Raw genomic sequence first — 19,753 nt, 5'->3', positions numbered from 1 at the left:
TTTAAATTAAAAAAATTTTTTTTTGTTTTGAGAGAGTGAGAGAGAGAGACAGTGCAAGCAGGAGAGGGGCAGAGAGAGAGGGAGACACAGAATCCGAAGCAGGCTCCAGGCTCCGAGCTGTCAGCACAGAGTCCGATGTGGGGCTCGAACTCACAGACCATGAGATCATGACCTGAGTTTAACCGACTGAGCCACCCAGGTGCCCCTCTGACCCTCAGTTTCTCATCTGCAGTGGGTATTTAAAAAAAATTTTTTTAATGTTTACTTATTTTTGAGAGAGAGAGAGAGAGCACGCACGAGTGGGGGAGGAGAAGAGAGACACAATTCAAAACGGGTTCCAGGCTCTGAACTGTCAGCACAGAGCCCGACTCGGGGCTTGAACTCACAAACCACAAGATCATGACCTGAGCCAAAGCCAGGCACTCAACCGGCTGAGCCACCCAGGTGCCCCTTATCTGCAGTGGGTATTAATCAGTGCTACCTCGTAGCATGGGTGCGAGTCCTGTGTAGTGCTTAACCTAGTGCTGGCACACGATTAGTGATAAAAAGTTGGTAGCTATTTAATGTGATAGTTATTTTCAGTTATTGGCCACCCGACGGGCCTGACACTCTGCTAGGCACTGTGGATATGAGGCTACGTGTGTTCCAGCGTCTCCCTGGAGGAGCTTCTGTCTAGGAGAAGAGGCGGGCATGTGGATTCAGGACACAGATGAACGGGAGCAAGAGACAGGGAGGGGCGGGGTCAGAGAAGAAGAGGTGAGACCCCCGGGGAGCGGTTTGCCTGGGCACTTAGGGTGGAGTAGAAGGAAGTTCACAACCAAGAATTGGCATGGTATCCATTGATAAGGGAGGTCAGGAGCTGATAGTAAGGGACACTGGGGGATGAGCAGGGGAACTCACAGGGCTTCTGCCTTCCGCTGGCATTCAAGTGCACACAGTTGAGGCTCAGGATGAAGTCTGCAGTCTTTTTCCAGCAGTTGGTGGACACGGACGGGGACCTAGCCAGGCTTGGCTCAGGGAGGGAGTGTTGAGATGGCACTTATCGCTACAGAGATCTCTCCAGACTCAGGGCCAGGATCAAGGGGGGACCTTCCCAGAGGGAGAAGGACGGATCACCAGATGGGAATTGCAAATATGGAACCCCTAACATGCAGGCTCCGAGGGGGTGTGGACTGGAGGGGGCTTCACAAAACTTTGGCAGAGAACTATTGTTATCAAATCGGAACCCAGGGAGGTTGGGTGGGAGAGGTGACCTGTGAATTCCAGTGATCCCATGTATAGTGCTAAATGTGACAAAAAAAGACCCACAGGACACCTCCTTAGTATTTAAGGATACACGTTTGTGATTTTGGTTTTTTTTGCAAATGACTTGAAAACGCTGTGACACATACAAATTGGGTGAATCATAGGATGACATAAAAGGAAAATTATATTTGCTACAAGGATAGTATATGCCACCTAGCTGGTGATAAAAATAAACACAGCAGCTTTCATTCACTGGACTCTTCCCACGTGTACTTTTACAGGTATGCGATACTTAACAGGTATCACATGGAACCCTCGTTAACTCCAGCTCATTCTCCCCAGCATGCCTGCGCCCCCTCCCCCCTCCCCCCCAGCTGCATGTGACACTGGAGAAGCAGACCACTGTCCTGACTGGTCCCTCTCTCATTCGTGACCATGATCCTTCAGTGGACTTGGGCGTTGTCAGGTCATCTTTCTCCGTTCCGTTTGTCGAGTGATTCTCAACTCTGGCTTCCATTAGCATTTCCTGGGGGAGATCATAAAAGGTATTGCTTTTATTTTCCTGGGTAATTCCACCCAGAAAGAATGAAATCCAAGTCTTTATGGAGATGACCTGGGCATCAGTATCCTTTTTAAAAGCTCTGTGGTTGGGGTCCCTGGGTGGCTCAGTCGGTGGAGCGACCGATTTCGGCTCAGGTCATGATCTCACAGTTTGAGTTGGGCTGTGTCGGGCTCTGGGCTGACAGCTCAGAGCCTGGAATCTGTTTCGGATTCTGTGTCTCCCTCTCTTTCTCTGCCCCTTCCCCACTCGTGCTCTGTCTCAGAAATAAATAAACATTAAAATTTTTTTTTAAAAGCTCTGTTGTTGATTCCAATGGGCAGCCTTGGCTGAGAATCACTGCGATTCTCTAGGTGACTGTTCACAGCTTTTTCTCTGTCTTCAAACCTTTAACACCTCTTCTCCCGTCCTTACTCTTAGTCAGAACCTCGGTTTCCACTTACCTGAGAAACTAATGGCAATCAGAGAACTTTCACACCTTCCCGCCACCAAATTCTTCTTTCTGCCCGTTACCTTGGAGAATGACTTGTTTCTGCTCCTACATAAGACCAACCCCTCCACTTGTGTGCTGCATCCTGTTCCCTTTACTTAATTAAGGACATGACTCCAGCAATATTCCCTTCTCTTCCCAATGTTTCTCTCTTTCTGCTGGACCATTCCCATCTGCCCACCCCATCTGGCTATCCCTGGCTGTTGTTCCTCCCACTGAAACCCACTCACGTGCATATTGCGCACGTGCTTCTTCCCTTAACCTCATCTACTCCTCCCGCTACTGTCTCGTTTTTTGTTCCTTGAAGGAATCATCTGCGCTTGCTCCCTGTAGTTCCTCTGCTCTCATGATTTAAGCCCAGTCAAATCCATGTTTTGCCTCCATCACTCCACAAAAACCACACCTGTCAGGTTCACCAGTGACCTCCACATTGTCCATTCCAGTGGTCAAGTCTCAGCCCTTACCTTGATTTATCAGCAGCATTTGGTATGGTTGGTTATTCCATTTCCCTTAAAAAAGTACTTTCTCTGGGCTTCTGGAACACCACACCCTTTGGTTCTCCTCTTCTGTCACTGGCTTCTGCTCAGTCTCTTTTGTTGGCTCATCTTCACTTGTTCGCTTTGGAGCGTGTCAGGGAGCACCCCTTGGACTTGACTTCTTCTCTGTCTCCTTACTCCCTGGTGCTCTCCTACCATCCATATGTCAACGACCCTCTTTGTAGCTCCATCTCAGACCTTGACCCCCAAACACTGTACTCCTGTCTTCAGTCGCCTATTCACCACATTTCCTGGGATGTCTAATAGACATCTCAATGATGACAAGTTCAAGACTGAACTTTTCCCTCCAACGCAGCCATCCCCACTTCAGGGGGTGACAGCTTCATCTCCCAGTTGCTAGGGTTTCAAACTGTGGAGTCACTCTTGATTCTGATTTTCTCATGCTGGATCCAGGCTATCAGCAAACCACGTCAGCTGCCCTTGCAAAGTAAATCAAGAAACCAACTCCTTGCTTGATCCACTAAATTCACCCTCGTCCAAGACCAATCAATCTCTAATTTAAAAAAAAAAATTTTTTTTTTTTACATTTTATTTATTTTTGAGAAACAGTGAGACAAAGTGTGAGCGGGGGAGGGGCAGAGAGAGAAGGAGACACAGAATCTGAAGCAGGCTCCAGGCTCTGAGCAAGCAGTCAGCACAGAGCCCGACACGGGGCTTGAACCCACAAACTGTGAGATCATGACCTGAGCCGAAGTCGGACGCTCCACCGACTGAGCCACCCAGGCGCCCCATCAATCTCTAATTATTCAAAGAGCTTCCCAACTGGGCCTCCTTCTTACATTTTTGCTCCTGTGGTCTCCTCCAAACGTCAACTAGAGTGATGATGTTGAAAGGCATCATGTCATTTTCTGCTCAGAAACCAACAAGGGCTTCTCGTTTCACTCAGAGCCAGAGTTCTTAGAAGGGTCAACAGGGTTCTGCATGATCTGGTCCTCAGGTCCTCGCCGACTTCAGCTCCTATAATTTTCTGCCCCTCCATTCTGTCTTACTTCATGTCCCTTAAACAGAAAGCCCCTTTTTTCCTCAGAGCCTTTGCACTGCTCTTCTGCTCAGTTGGAACACCCTTCCTTCATACACTGTCATTGAGTTCCCCTTCTTTTCCTTCAGGTTTCTAATTAGATGTCACCTTATTTGAAAGGCCACTCTGACCACCGTATATAAATTAATCTGGTACCAGCCTCCTCTCTCCTCCCCCCTGGTTCCCTCCCCTTTATCCTGCCTTGCTGTTGTTTAGTGGCACGTATGGCCATCTGATTTCTCTACCGTGTCTCTTCTCACTAGGAAGTTGTTTCTACGAGGGCAGGGACTTTGTCTCTTTTGTCCATAATTATTTTTCTAGGACCCAGATCAATGCCTCAGGAATAATGGGCACAATACATAGGTGTTAGGTGAATTTAACTTCATCTTCACAACACCACTTCAGAATTAGTTGGAATAACCCACAATTTAGAGATGAGGAAATTGAGGCTCAGAGCGGTTAAGTAACATTTTCAAAATAACAGAGCTCGGGGCGCCTGGGTGGCGCAGTCGGTTAAGTGTCCGACTTCAGCCAGGTCACGATCTCGTGGTCCGTGAGTTCGAGCCCCGCGTCGGGCTCTGGGCTGATGGCTCAGAGCCTGGAGCCTGTTTCCGATTCTGTGTCTCCCTCTCTCTCTGCCCCTCCCCCGTTCATGCTCTGTCTCTCTCTGTCCCAAAAATAAATAAACGTTGAAAAAAAAAATTAAAAAAAAAAAAAGTAACAGAGCTTGCTAGCACAGAACTGGGACTCACGCTTTCTAAGTGACTGTGCCCTTAGACGCTCTCCCTGTTGAACCTGGCCTCCCCCCACCCCACATTCCACCTTGCCTCATTTTTTTCATGTCTCATTACAAGAGGGCAGCCCCACAGCCTGACAAAATCCCTGTGAAAATGCCCCATGTGTGACTGGAGGTGTGGGAGGCGCATAGGAAATGCATATACAGTCTCTTATCTGCGATTTCCAAATCCAAACGTCTGGGAAAACCAAGTTTTATTTTTAACCCATTTGGTGGCGAAACCTGTCTGGACTAATGTGCAGCTATTTATAAATCTTTATTTAACCTACTTAGAATAAGCAGCCATTTGTTTTGCTGCAGAAACATGAATCCGCATTATTATGAGGAGCTGCCCTGCCCTTGCTGTGGGTGTTACGCAGTATATAGTTTAGGGAACGCAGCACTTTTCCAAAATATGAAGCATTCCGAATTCCAACACTTATCTGGCCTCCAAAGATTCCTGATAAGTGATTGTGAACCGTAGTTAATGCTTTCCTAAATGTCTGGCCTTGGAAACTGTGGAAAACAAGTTTGTTGTTGTTTTTTTCTTTCTTTCCCTGGTAACTAAAATTTCGTTTAAGGATCTTTCCAAGAACAAGCTCAGTTTTAAGACCTAATTAAGATCAGGCACAGCAGGCCAAGCCGAGTCGGGCATGCGTGAGATGCCTTCCTGAAACAGAGGGAATGAATAAAACTCTACCTACTGAAGAGTGAGACCACCCCTCCCCAACATTTTTGTTGTTGCTGGTTCTCACAGTGCTGGCAAGCTAGGAGTAGACCTCCTTTTCCTTGGTCACGAGACCTCTCTGCATAAACTTAACAGCCCAAGAGAAAAGGCCTATAGATATTGATATTTAGCGTTCTTACTCTCAGCCCTCCGGTGGTAAGAGTTCTGTCTATGTAAGTGGAGCTTCCGGTCCCTTTAGTGTCTCACTTGTAAATTTAAATTTTTTTTTTTTCAACGTTTATTTATTTTTGGGACAGAGAGAGACAGAGCATGAACGGGGGAGGGGCAGAGAGAGAGGGAGACACAGAATCGGAAACAGGCTCCAGGCTCTGAGCCATCAGCCCAGAACCCGACGCGGGGCTCGAACTCACGGACCGCGAGATCGTGACCTGGCTGAAGTCGGACGCTTAACCGACTGCGCCACCCAGGCGCCCCTCTCACTTGTAAATTTAAAAAGGCCACTGAGGATCACCAGACGTTGAGAAAAGCTCAAAACCTAAATCACAGAAACCAAAAGAGTTGAACAACGACCACATAAAAAGAAACTCGCAAGACGTAGAGACAGAGCAGGGAGAGAAGCAGATTTTACCAAAACCGTTAAGTACTGGTGTCCGTGAAGACAGCACAGTGATAACATAAAGACGGGTGTGCAACAAAAGGAATATTCAGAGACTAACAAAGAACTCTTGGAAATTAAAAGTATGTAGAGGGGCGCCTGGGTGGCGCAGTCGGTTAAGCGTCCGACTTCAGCCAGGTCACGATCTCGCGGTCGGGAGTTCGAGCCCCGCGTCAGGCTCTGGGCTGATGGCTCGGAGCCTGGAGCCTGCTTCCGATTCTGTGTCTCCTTCTCTCTCTGCCCCTCCCCCGTTCATGCTCTGTCTCTCTCTGTCCCAAAAATAAATAAACGTTGAAAAAAAAAATTAAAAAAAAAAAGTATGATAGAAATCAACGAGTCAGTAGACTATTTGGAATACAAAGTTGAAGAGATCTTGGAGAAAGGCTAGAAACCAAAAAAAAAAAAAAAAAATTAGAAAGGGCTATGGAATGAAAAATAAGGAAGGATCATTCGGGGAAGTTCAACATCTGAATAGGAGGACATACAAAAGAAGAATAGAGACAACAGACAGAAAGAGTTATCGAAGAAATAATACAAGGAAAACTCTGAGAACTGAGGAACGTAGGCTTCTAGATGAAAAAACTCGCTTGAGAGCCTAGTGCTGTGAATGAAAAAAGACATGCATCAAAGCACGTCATTGTGGAAAAAAAAAAAAAACCCACATAAACCAGAAGCAAAGCTTGAAGACACAAGCAAAAAAAAAAAAAAAAATCCCAAAGTAATTACATATAAGAATAGAAATCTTACAAATAAGAATAAGAAATAGAGTAAAAATAAGAATAAGAATGCATATAAGAAATAGATTCTACGGCAACACTAGAAGCTGGAAGGCAATGAATGGAGCTGTACCTTTAAGGTTCTGAGAGGGATTTATATCCTACTGAGCATTTATAGTCAGGCAAATTATTAATCAAACGTGAGGGAGGAATAATGGCATTTCAGATGTGAGAAAACTCAATTCTTTTACCTCCCATACATCCTTTCTGAGGAAGCTCCTCTAGATGTGTTCCTTCAAGATTAGGGGGTATTTAAGACAGGAGAAATGGAGTCTTCCTTTCAGCTCAGAGAGCAACCGGTTCAAGTTGGAGTAGGAGGACAGAAGATTCCAGAAGGGAGAGCATCAAGAAAAAAAAAAAGAAGTTGGAAAGTTGAGGACTGAATTAGTGATAGGTACACAGAAGATTAAACAAATAAACAGACAATAATGGCCTCCAGAAATGACAGCTGAGGAATGTACACGAAAGAAATGAATCATAACACACCACAGAGCCTGGCTGTGAACAGTCATTTATCTGGTCATGATAATATATCTTCTAGTGTCGACTTAATAAAAAATGGTATAATTGTATTAGAAGAAGTAGACGAGGTACGTGGGATAAAAGCAAGCTAAATTCTCATTTTTTGTAGTCGGAAGTAATGAATAATATCTAGCATTGACAGAAAATGCCATATAAGCATGCATTTCGATATATACTGAACTCACTCTAGAATTAGGTAAAAGAGCTGAAAGTCATAGCATTTGGGTGGCAAAGATTACGGGGCTGGGGGGCTGGGGGAGGGCCTGAAATCATGTATGGGTATCGCTCTGACACTAAAATAGGCTCAAGCGTCTCCATGTATATCCACACCGGCAGCTCAAATAGGCACAGTCAGAACTGAAGGATTGTTTGCTGTCGACGTGTTAACAACAAGAATGAATGGGTGTTTTGCACATGGCAGTGGCAGAGGACCTTCCTTTTTCTGATTCTTTGAAAAGGAATTCTTTACGCATTTTCTTTTCTTGTCAGAACCCGTGTATTCAGTGCTCAACTCATGTTTAATTTCAGCTTTTGATGAGAGAGCTTGGGGAGGCAGGCCGGCGTGTGGAATTCTGTCTTGGTCACTTACCAGCTTTGGGCCCGGCCTAGATCCTTCAGCCCTTTTCCTCCTCTGAAAATGGAAAAAAACGGGCATCTGGGGCACTCCGTCGGTTGAGCATCCGACTTCAATTCAGGTCATGATCTCGTGGCTCACGAGTTCAAGCCCCCGAGTCGGGCTCTGTGCTGACAGCTCGGAGCCTGGAGCCTGCTTCAGTTTCTCTGTCTCCCTCTCTCTCTGCCCCTCCCCCACTCACCCTCTGTCTCTCTCTCCTTCTCTCTCTCCAAAATAAATAAGAACATTAAAAAAAAAATAAAATGGAGAAAACACTCCTTGCCTCATAGGGTTGTGTGAGGAATAAATGAATAAATTAGTATATTAAGTGCTTGGCACGTAGTAGTTGCTAAAAACATTTAACTAAAAAAAAAAAATAGAGGACTATTGTGGTTAACCCTTGGTCTAGTACAGGAGCTCTGTAATGTCGGGTCCGGGCCCCACAGATGAACCATCCAGAAGAAACAAGAGCTTGGGAGGGAAGGAGAAGGCAGAAATATACCAGGAAGTCTTCTGATTTTAGCAGAAATTCTTCTTGCGTTTTGGGTGCTGTGTCTTCTGATCTGACCGCAGAGGTCAGCAAATGGATCGAGACCCAGATCCTGGAAAGTTTTATGTGTGTGGATCAATCAAAGCTCTTAGCTAATTTAGCTTCCATATCCAAACAATTGGAACGGTCGCTCGGTCGCTCGCTTTCCAGATAATGTGGAATAATGGATGGAGGGTTCACAGGGTTATCTTTTACTCCAGGGCTCCTGTGTGCCTTATGATGATCATGCATTTAAGCCAGGGACTTGGGCCCAGCCTACCCCTGGGATAGGCTGACCCATTCTCTGACTCAGAACCAAGCCCATTAGTAACGATCCTTGCCTGGAGGATGCTGGGCCATGAAATTCTTAAGGTGTATGTTCTTGGCTCATTTTATGAACTTCTTTGGTTCTTGGTGGGCTCTCTAAATCCTGGTTTATGGTCTGTGGTCAGCGCCCACACGTTGTACGTCTGAAAGGAAACACCTGCATGCAGTATGAGGGAGTCAGTGAGGCCAAGGCAGCGTCTCATTTCTCTGCTTTCTTCCTTAGAATCATCTTCTGAGGCTTCCGGGCTGACTGAGGGCCTTGGCTGAGGAGGTGCCAGGGGCTGTAAGGTCGGGGAACAGTGCAGGCAGGAGTGAGGGCAGGGAGCGATAGAGCAGAGTAGAGGCCTCTAGCACGAGGAAGTTTTGGAGGCAAACTTTGGCTGGTTAGGCCGAGGGACAAAAACAGTGAAACCAAATCCAGATATTAAGCCAGTGATTCATGTGGGATTTGAGCAGGGAGCAGGGAGCGGAAGACACACAGATTACAGTGGGGGCATGAATTCAATGTATTAACACTGTGAGGAAGCACAGGCGTATACAGGTGGCTCGAGGGACATGGGGACTCTGTGGCCAGCTGAATGGATCACACTGGTAGGGTGATAGGAGTTAGTATGAGCCACTTAATAGAAAAGCCTTCAAATAGAAAAAGCTCTTGTTATTACTGTTGTAATTGTTTATTTCTCATGTTTCCGCTAAGAACAAGTTGTACTTGCAGTCTAAGACTGGCCCATCTAGTTGCCTCATCTATCAGAAACCTAGTCGTAAACTTGGGAAGGAAGCCGGGGAAAAAAAAGGCTTTGAGTAGCCATAATGGGTGGCCAAAGCCCGACTACAAAGCCATGCACTGGGTGATGCTGGGAGTGCCCCTCTGCTCTCAGTCATGGCCCTGAAAGACTTCAGTGAGCCGGAGTCAGCTGGGACCCCAGAGCCTATCTAAACCTAGCTCTTCAGGGGTTTATGGAGGGGATTCGGGGGATGCTTATAGGAAGAAAAAGTAGGAAGTATAGATGAGCTTTGCAGTCTCTTGAACGTCACCAAGCGTCTGCTCTCTCTGGACCTGCACAGTTTCCTGTCTGCCTCTCTCTGGGCCTCTGCCCTCTCTTTGTGGGCCAGCTTCCTCTCCTTCTGCAGGGCCCCACGGCCTCATCACTTGGTCTTGTGCATGGCATTCACTTCTTCTAGCCCTACGATTCCCCATGAGCTGACTGTAGTCTTTGGTCACCGTTACTGATTGGTCCAGCACCCTTATGGGTGAGTTGCTTTTGAGTCAAAGTTCTACCCTGTGTCCATCCGGGGACTGCCCAGGTGTGAGTGTGGGTTGGGTAGCAGGAAGACCTGGCAGAATGACTTGAGCATTTGAACAGTACTGGAGGTCTGCAAGCCATCTGACAAAGGATTTAAGTAGCATTAGTGGAGCCCCCTCATTCCCTCATCAGTCGGCAGATTGCCGTGACTGGGGTGCAGGTGCATGGGGTGGAGAGGCAGGGGGTGCTGATCAGCTGGGAAGGGGCACGAGACTAGGCTTCTCAGGGTCTTTGCCTAGGTCACAGGGCCGCAGAAATCCAGGAAGTCTGTTTGGACAGATGATGGGGTGAACTATCCCTGTCTCGGTGAAGGTTTGGCCTGGAGCAAAAGGCGGGGTAAGAGGGTCTAGCTAGAGATGGGGAGGGCGGCCTCCCTCCTGGGAAGAGGGCAGGTGAGTCAGCAGCCCCAGAGTCCACCAGCCCTGGGAGCCCCTTGCTTTTGTTCCCTGGGGAAGGCTCATTACCAGCAGGCTCCCAGGTGGCCACCAGCTCAGCTGCGTTTTGCAGGTAGAGATCTCGTCCCAGCCTGACCCAGTCTCCCCACGGAGACTTTGGCTCCTGCTGTTTTGTCAGCATTAATTACAGACAGCAGCAAAGTGCCCATATGCTGCAAGTGACTTTTTATTTTTCCATGTCAACTGATGCCTTTGTCCTTTGCTCTGCTCTGCCCTGAGCCTTTGTGGGACCTTGACATTTCCACCCCCTCGATGGCTCATTTCATCTTCACTTTCATCTGATGATGAAACTTCCTATCAGTGTCTGAAGTCTCATGGGGATGACTGTTGTTTCTCATGGCATCTCAGGGTCTCTTCCCCCTGGACACCATGCTTGTGTGTTACCACTCGTCTCTGTCCCTCAGGGGGTTTCCCACCTTTTGCTCCTTACCGTTCTCACTCAGATACCCCCTCCCCAGGCTTGATGAGGGGAGTGCATTTAATCAGTAGGTCTTATCTTCTATTTGGGCTAAGCTGAATGGGAACATGAAAAGTGAGAATCCACACGGCTGGCACTCCACCCTCATTTCCACTGCCAGTGTTACCTGTGGTGAGCCAGGATGTGGGTGAGGGAGGGGCCAGGCGGCCCTGGGGAAGGAGCAGTGGAGGAATGGGCACCCTTCTCCATGGCTGAGAGCGGCTTATATGGCACAGAAGTTCTGGAGGCAGCATTCCAAGATGAGACATTTGGAAACTCTTTGACCGGGCCTTAAGGAAATAACCTTGGATTTCCCCAAAGATTTACTTTTAAGCACTCTTTGTAATTACCATAAAAACATTGGAGATGGCCAGCCTTTGGGGGTGGGGTAACATTTATAGCCACATAGGTGCAAGTTATATCACTGTTACAATGGGGCTGCAGGAGAACGCTGATGACACAGAACCAAGTCATGCCTAGCTTTATTGCAGCTTTGTGAAAGATCTGGATAACCAAATAAAACCAGGAAGAGTGTGTTATCTGTGGTTATCTTGGGTGGAGAGGAATAGGTAATTTTTTTCCTTCTGTTGACTTAATTATATTTTCTGAAGTCTCTAGATTAAACACAAATTTCTTTGATCCTGGGAAAAAAAAACAATTGCTTGAAAAACATGCTGTTCACCCGGACAGCTACAATAATATATGGACTGAAAATTTAGTTTCCGTTAAAAATGCTCTCAAAATAAATCGGGAATTGAATTCACATTCGTAACATTCCAAACAACATACTGTGGGTCAAAGGGAGACTGTGAGCAAGTTGGATGTGTTCGTTGATTGAAATCAGGTATCCATAAGCCTTATCTAAACACGAGACTTGGGGCCAGAACTGTACTTTTCTTTTTCTTGCTTTTCTTACTAATAATAGCAAGTAGCACAGGATTAAGTGATTGTGGTAGAATTTGCTTTGCTTCATCTAGAGCTCAGTGAAATTGCACAGCCCCCGAAGGGGTAGGTCTGGGTGAATAGATGGGCAGTTTGGGTCCTGGAAAGGTGCCTGGCTGTTTCAGGTGGGGCTGTAGTTCTGGAAGGGGCTCTGAGGTGTCACGAGTGACCAGGGCCAGGAGTGGGAGGAGGAAGGGGGCTAGCCCTCCTGCATGTGTTAACATATGCGCTTCTGGTGCTTTGTCGGCAACTTTTCTGTGTGTGCGTGTGTGCGTGTGTGTGTGTTTCCTCTGTAGGTGAGGTAGAGCCGATTGTGCAGAGCTCTGCGGCAAGCAGCCCACAGAGAAGCAGTGAGCCCCAGCTGAAATGAATTGGCCTCCTTGAGCGTGCCCACGCCCTGGTGCCCAGCCTCTGTCCCAGCAGTGAGGTAAGACCCCTTGAATCCCAGCTTGGGGACAGAGAGGGCAGAACGCCTCCTCTTTGGAGGTGCTGGAAACCTCTCCCTCTAAAGCTCAAGGGAGAAGGAGCAGTTGTTTCTAGTATAAACCACCTGCTTCTACCTCAGCCCGTTGCGGGGCAAGGTCACTTGGTGGCTGCAGAGGCTTTGATTTTTCCGAGCAGGGCTTTTGGAATCTTAACGGGGAGTTGTGTTTTTCTCAGTTGCTGGTGAAATTTGAACTCCAGAGGGGATGAATTTATCCTCCAGGTAAGACTGCACGGGTTTCACGTGAATGGCTTAACTTAGGGGGCACCTGCTCTGTTCTGCGAGGGAGCTTGAGCTCTTAGGATACTTTCTCTTTCTCTCTGTCTCACACCCAAGGGAGACAGAATGACCAAAATGATGTGAGGAGGTTAATACAAAGCATTCCGCTAAGCTCACTAAAAAATGACTAATTACCTAAATATGTTCTGATTGTAAAGGTAATATGTGCTCATAGGACACCTGGAGAAATACTGACATGGAAGAGAATAAAACAGGCCTGAAATCCTACCCCTGCTGACAGTCCTTCAGATAATTTTCATTAAGGTTACTCCTTCAGTCCTTCAGCCCCCACGGCATGTTGCCGCCCCCTGCACAGAAGTAGAGAGGTGAGGCCGAAAGAACCCTTAATTAGGAGCCCGGAGAATTTGCTGCTAGTCTGGGCACTCTCAGAGAGCCGATTTTTAAATATTCAGGAGTTCTGCAAACTGCTTGTTAAAAACTGTTGACAGCTAGAGATTGGCCACGGTGGGGAAGTTTACACTGCCGAAGTTAGCCAGTTTTATAAACCAGGGCTTTTTGGTTTTGGAGATTCAGGTTACTTGCTCGTTCTGCCACCGACAGGCTGGGAGGCATGAAGCAAGTCACTGTCCTGTGCATCTTCCTTGTCCTTCCTCTCCTGCGGAGAGTACTGCTCAATGAGCATTAGCAGAATGGATGAACGGATGAGATTTCTGTTCTAATCCTCCCATGAGGCGGTCGTGAGGCTCCCTGCCCGTGGGAGGGGGCTTAGGTGATTGGTAAACCTTTGGTTTCTCAGTGGAGAGAAGTCTGCTGGCCTTTCCCCACGCCTTGGCTCTCGCTTCTTGGGAAATCTGTGAATTACTGACACCCTTTTGTAAGGGCAGATAAAAACTCTCCATTTACTCATGGACATCTGGGGCATATTTCCTTCCTGGAAAAATCAAGGAGTCGGTCAAAGAAGTGTGAAAAGGAAGGCCCAGCACGGCTACATGTGAGAGCCAGGACTGAAATTAGAGCTTTTGACTCTTAAATTCTCCAGGAGGGTATGAGGGGGGAGGAGGAGGAGGAGGAGCACTTCCTGCCAAATGTAAAAATTGAAACAAAAGCCTCTTTCTTCAAGGCCCTGCTGTGGGCAGATTAGAGCTAATTAAATTAGCATAATGGAGCCCCAGCCTCTGCCCTTCTCCCTCTACTTTCCTGGAACCTTTGGGCTCCCTGCCTCCCCACCCGCGCCCCATGTATTCCGGGGGAAGGGGATAGGGAGAAGGTGGGGCATCAATTAGGCACCAGTTCACTTTGTAGAATCGTAGTTCAGAGAATTAGAAAGGTGGGAAGGACTGGAGAGGCCATTTGGTCCGAAGCCCTCATTTTAAGAAGCCAGGTCGCACAGTTGGTGACTGGCGGTGGGTGGCCGATGGGAAGGTACGTGCTCCTCCTGGGGAGGCGGGGAACCAGGCTGGTGGGATGGGGCACGGCTCTGGAGGCCTCCTGATCACTGAGCCCTTGTGTGCCATGGCTAAGGGGACGTGGTGGATGGTCTCAGGGGCCGTCCCTGCCTCCACCTTTCTCAGACCCCTTCCCGTGCGTCTGCTGCCATAGCCTTCGTGCATGTGGGGCTTCTCCGGTGTGCTTGCAGTTAAGTCCCCTTCCTCCTCAGGGGTTTGGTTTTCCACTGAAACCACCTGGGCAGATGCTAGTCTGGGGACTTACCTGTGTGTACGACGGAGGGCAGGAAAGGGTCGGTGACGGCTCTAGGCACTGTGCTTGTACTCTTGTCTGCGGAATCTCATTTAGTTCTGCAGTGGCCTAACAGGATAATAGGTTTTTCCATCCCCACGAGGCAGATGTGGAAATGGAGTCTCTCGTGGTGGAGGTAAAGAGACTTGCCCAAGATTTCACAGCCCACAGGCAACAGAGATGTAAACTCAGCCTGCTGTGACTCCACAGCTCTAGCGGATGCTTTTCACAGCAAGTGCTCGCCTCCAGGAGAGGGCGTTTCCGGATGATGCTGATGCGGTTCCAACAGGCAGGGTCCCTTCCCTCGGGGTACATCATTCCATCTCTGAGGCTATGTGAGCAGCTGCAGCTGCGTGCTTGGGGCTTGACAAAAGGCCACACTGTTCCTTTCAGATACCAAGGACTCTTCATTCTACAGCAAGATAGCATCAGAGCATCCATAGAATTCTTTAGCATCGTCCCCTCACTCATGTGGTGGCCCCAGGTCTCTGAGTCATTTGGAAGCAGAGGCCCTCTCAGCCTCTGGGCTCCATGCGCTTTTGCCAGGCGAACATACTGAGGTGGATGTGCTCGGTTTTCCTCCATGTTTGGTAAGCGATTATTCCTCTGGCAAGAGGGATTTACTTCAGTGTCATAGGTAGTTACCGAAAGCCGATTGGGTGCCTAGCCACATCTCGTGGCCCGTTCGGTCGGGAGATCCTGGCTGGGCCTTGAGCGCACTGGTATGGCAGGGGACCGGGGGAGGAGCCCTCCTACATCCACACGGTACCCGACGTCTGTTAGCCCACAGCCATACACCATTTCCAAGAATTCTAAAGGGAGAAATTGTCTCAAGGGTCTGCGTGTCCCAGGGCTCCCAGACCCCCCCAAAATTGAGTCTTCGGTGCTCCCCCTGCTAACTGCGGAACAAAGCAGCAAATGGTGGGCCAGAGTCTTGGGAAGATTCCTGCAGAAGGGTAGCGCTGAGGGGAGGACGCAGAGTGGCCAGAGGGGGAGATCTGGGAAGGCACTGCTGAGTGGGACAGGCGTCTTTGTGGGGCTGGGGTTGAGGGAGGCGTGGCGTGTACAGTTCTGTAGATAATCAGGAATCCTTTTCCTTTGTGGCACCTGATCAGTTCCAGAGGCAGGAGAAACTCACTTCAGCAGGGCGCTCAGAACACGAGTCAGGGCTGAAAGAGGTCCTTGGAAAGCTGGTCGGTGGGCCTTCACATCTTCCATTTGAGGAAACGGAGGCCCAGAAAGGGGAAGAGCCTTGTCGGTGACACAGGTGGAGCTGGAGTCTGTGCTGAATGTCTGGCCAGGGTCTTTCACACCAAACCACTCTGGCCGCACGGGGAAGAATGTTCCCAGAGGCAGGTACAGCCCATTTCCTGCCTTGGCTTGTCTGGCCCCAAACCTGTGATGGGCGGGGTTTGGCTAGTGGAGGAATTTGTGGCAGTGGCCACCCAGAAGGTGTCCTCTCAATGATGTCAAAGATCCCCTGGCATCTCTGTGATGCCAGCTCTTCATCCTCCTCTGTTGTCAACCTTCCTAGAGGTGTTGTTGAGGCCGAGGTGTATCATTTCTGGCTTCTTGCTGGAAGCTCCCCCACTGTCGGAACAACTCACCATACGGAGAAAAGTGCCCCAGCTTTGAGGCCATTTGAACTGGGTGTAAACCTCGCTTGACCATAGCTGCACGACTACCTGGCTTTTCTGACTCAGTTTCCTCATCTGTAAAACGAATGAAGATTAATAATTATTTATGTCCTGCTCTTCCCACAAAGTAGATGCCTGTTAAATGGTACCTGTGATTTTCTCCCTGCAGCTCTATTGAATCCTAACAACAACCTGCACTTATTTAAACTGCACAACTTGGGGGCACCTGGGTGGCTCAGTCGGTTGGGCGACCGACTTCGGCTCAGGTCGTGATCTCGCAATCCATGAGTTTGAGCCCCGCATCAGGCTCTGTGCTGACAGCTCAGAGCCTGGAGCCTGTTTCAGATTCTGTGTCTCCCTCTCTCTCTGACCCTCCCCCGTTCATGCTCTGTCTCTCTCTCAAAAATAAATAAAACATAAAAAAAAAAATTGAAAAAAATAAACTGCACAACTTGATGAGTTTTGACACATGTTTACACTCATGAAATTCTCTGCACAGTCAAGTTAATGAGCATAATCATTAGCACTCAAAGTTTCCTCCTTCACCTTATCCTTCCCTCTTCCCCCTCTCTCTGTCCTGCCTCCCAGCCCCACGCAGCCCCTAATCTGCATTCTATCACTGCAGATTCGCGTGCGTTTTCTAGAACTTTAAGTACATAGCATCATACAGCACGTGTTTTTCTTACATTCAGCATGATCGCTTTTAAGTTTTAATTTAAGTTTTTATCTCAACTCCAGTTAGTAAACATACAGTGTAATGTTAGTTTCAGGTGTACAATATAGTGATTCCTGACCTCCATACGCCACCCGGTGCTCATCACAGTCAGTGCCCTCCTTAATCATTTTGACATTCGTCCGCGTCGTGTGCGGAAGTGGTTCATGCCTTTATTGCCGAATAGGGTCCTGCTGTACGGAAATACCACTGTCTGTTTATCCTTTTATCTATTAACAGACATTTGGGTTGTTGCCAATTTGGGGCCATTAAAATAAAGCCCCTATAAGCATTTGTGAAAAAATGTTGTGGGGACCTATGGATTCTTTTTCTTGCATCAGTACCTAAGAGTGCGATGGCTGGGCCAGATGGCGGGTGTATGTTGAGCTTTCTAAGAAGCTGCCAAATTGTTTCCTAGAGTGGCAGTGCCGTCTTACATTGCCCCCCCCGCCCCCAGCACTACCTGAGAATACCTGGAATGAACTAAATGAAGGAGGCACTGGACCCTCTCTGTACTGTCTTTGGCAAGGTGCTCCATTTCCTTGCCAACACTTGGTATGGGCAGCCTTTTTAATTTTAGCTATCCTGCTAGGTTTGCGGTGATATCTTGTCATTTTATTCACATTTCCTTAAAGATCAATGCTGCTGATCATCTTTTCGTGTGCTTATTTGCCATCTGCCTGTTTCCTTTGGTGCAATGTCTGTGCAGAATCTTTTGTTCACTTAAAAAAAATAGAATTTGTGGGGCGCCTGGGTGGCGCAGTCGGTTAAGCGTCCGACTTCAGCCAGGTCACGATCTCGCGGTCCGTGAGTTCGAGCCCCGCTTCGGGCTCTGGGCTGATGGCTCAGAGCCTGGAGCCTGCTTCTGATTCTGTGTCTCCCTCTCTCTCTGCCCCTCCCCCGTTCATGCTCTGTCTCTCTCTGTCCCAAAAATAAATAAACGTTGAAAAAAAAATTTTTTAAATAAAAAAAAAAATAGAATTTGTTTCTTTGTCTTCTTACGATTGTATCGAGCCCTTTGTCCGCTCTGCAAACAAATCCTTTATTGGAGATGTTTGGAAATGTATTTTCCAATTCCCAAGCTTGCATGTCGTGAGAGACTATGACACGTAAACTAATAATTACAATTCAGTTGAGTACATACAGGGAAGTGCAAAGGAAGATGAGCAATCTTAGGACAGGAAGTCAGGGAAGCTTCTAGAAGGTGAACGTATGTGAATTGGTTTGTAGAGGAAATTAAAAGTTAGCTAGGTGGAGGGAGGGCAGTCTGGGTGGAAGTTTGTACATGCAAAGGCATGGCCGTATTGAATGTCATGCTGCATGCAAAATTGTAAGTAATTTGATTGGACGACTGGGATTTTGGAGAAGGATGTGGGCTGGACTCCCAGTTGCCGGGGCTTATGGCCTGCGCGCTTCTATTTTTTTTTTTTTTTTAATGTTTTGTTTTGAAACAATTGTAGATTCACTAGGAGTTGCAAAGATAGTACAGAGAGGTCCGGTGCATCCTTCATTTAGTTTATTCCAGTGGCTTCATCTTACATGATTATAGCACGATATCAAAACCAGGAACGTGAGATTGGGACAATGTGTGTCATTTTCTCGCATGGGTGGATTAGCAGAGCCGCTATTATGATCAAGAGATGGGCTGTTCTCTCACCAGAAAGATCTCCCTCATGCCACCCTTTCACTGTCCCACTGCCGTGGCCCCTCCCCTCTGTTTCCTCTCTATAATTTTGTCATTCTGAGAATGTTCTGTAAACAGAGATGGACAGTATGCAAACTTCTGAGACTGGCTTGTTTTCAGTCATCATAATACATTTCAGGCCCATCCAGGTAGTTGAATGTGTCAGTAATTTGCTCTTTTTTTTTTTTTTTTTTTTTTTTTTTTCTGACTGGTATTCCATGGTATGGATGTACCAGTTTCACTGTCGACCTTTGGAAGGACATTTTGGTTGTTCCCAGTTTTTGACTATTACAAATAAAGCTGCTGTGAACAATTTTGTGTAGGTTTTCGTGTAGACATAAATTTTGTTTTTCTGGGATAAGTGCCCAGCAGTGCAATTGCTGAGTTGTATGGTAAGTGTATTTTATTTATTTATTTATTTATTTATTTATTTATTTATTTATTTAAGAAATTGCCAAACTGTGACTGTACCATTTAACATTCCCACCAGCAGTGTGGGAGAGATCCACTTTCTCCACCTCCTTGCCGGTGTTTGGTAGGGTCATATTTTTATTTTAGCTCTTCTGATAGATGGGGGACCGTGTCTCATTATGGTCTTAATTTGCATTTCTCTGATGGCTAGTTGTGTGTCTCTTACCCTTTCTGCTCCTTAGGTCTGGCTGTGTGAATTTAGACCCCAGGCTATACTTTTTTTTTTTTTAATTTTTTTTTTAACATTTATTTATTTTTGAGACAGAGAGAGACAGAGCATGAACGGGGGAGGGTCAGAGAGAGAGGGAGACACAGAATCTCAAACAGGCTCCAGGCTCTGAGCAGTCAGCACAGAGCCCAACGCGGGGCTCGAACCCAAGGACAGTGAGATCGTGACCTGAGCCGAAGTCGGACGTTTAACCGACTGAGCCACCCAGGCGCCCCTATACTTTTTAAATGTAGGAAGGAGGGGCACCTGGGTGGCTCAGTCGGTTAAGTGTTGGACTCTTGATTTCCACCTAGGTCATGGTCTCATGGTTAGTGAGATCGAGCCCGCACTGGGCTCTGTGCTGACAGCATGGTGCCTGCTTGGGATTCTCTCTCTCTCTCTCTCTCTCTCTCTCTCTCTCTCTCTCTCTGCCACTCCCTTCAAAATAAATAAACTTTAAATGTGAGAAGCAAGAGGACCTAGTGCTGACAAGCCCCCTCCCACATTTCTGGAGTTGCCCCGAAGCCTGACTTCTTTGTCCTTTGACCTAGTTAGCCAGTTATCGGAGATCCTTCTTCATCATTCCGGGTGGCTCCAGGAAAGTGGTATTTTCTAGAGCTGCATATTTTTCCAGGGAAGTTCCCCCCGCCCCCTTCCGCAGATGAGCA

General features: G+C 47.6%; 1 protein-coding gene across 5 annotated transcripts in view; it reads left to right on the top strand.

The window, feature by feature from the left end:
* The window catches only part of ST6GAL1 (ST6 beta-galactoside alpha-2,6-sialyltransferase 1), a 123,148-nt gene that overhangs the window by 16,831 nt on the left and 86,564 nt on the right, over positions 1–19,753 (top strand). For 3 of the 5 annotated variants that reach the window (XM_023260315.2, XM_023260313.2, XM_023260316.2), the window contains exon 2: positions 12,209–12,339. The exons of the other annotated variants lie outside the window; for them this stretch is intronic. The gene's annotated coding sequence lies outside the window, so the exon portion shown is untranslated. The remainder of the gene's footprint in view (positions 1–12,208; positions 12,340–19,753) is intronic. 5 annotated transcript variants of the gene reach the window in all.

This window comes from Felis catus, chromosome C2 (genome assembly GCF_018350175.1).
Source record: "Felis catus isolate Fca126 chromosome C2, F.catus_Fca126_mat1.0, whole genome shotgun sequence".
NCBI lineage: Eukaryota > Metazoa > Chordata > Mammalia > Carnivora > Felidae > Felis > Felis catus.
This window is presented reverse-complemented; position numbering and strand designations above follow the sequence as displayed.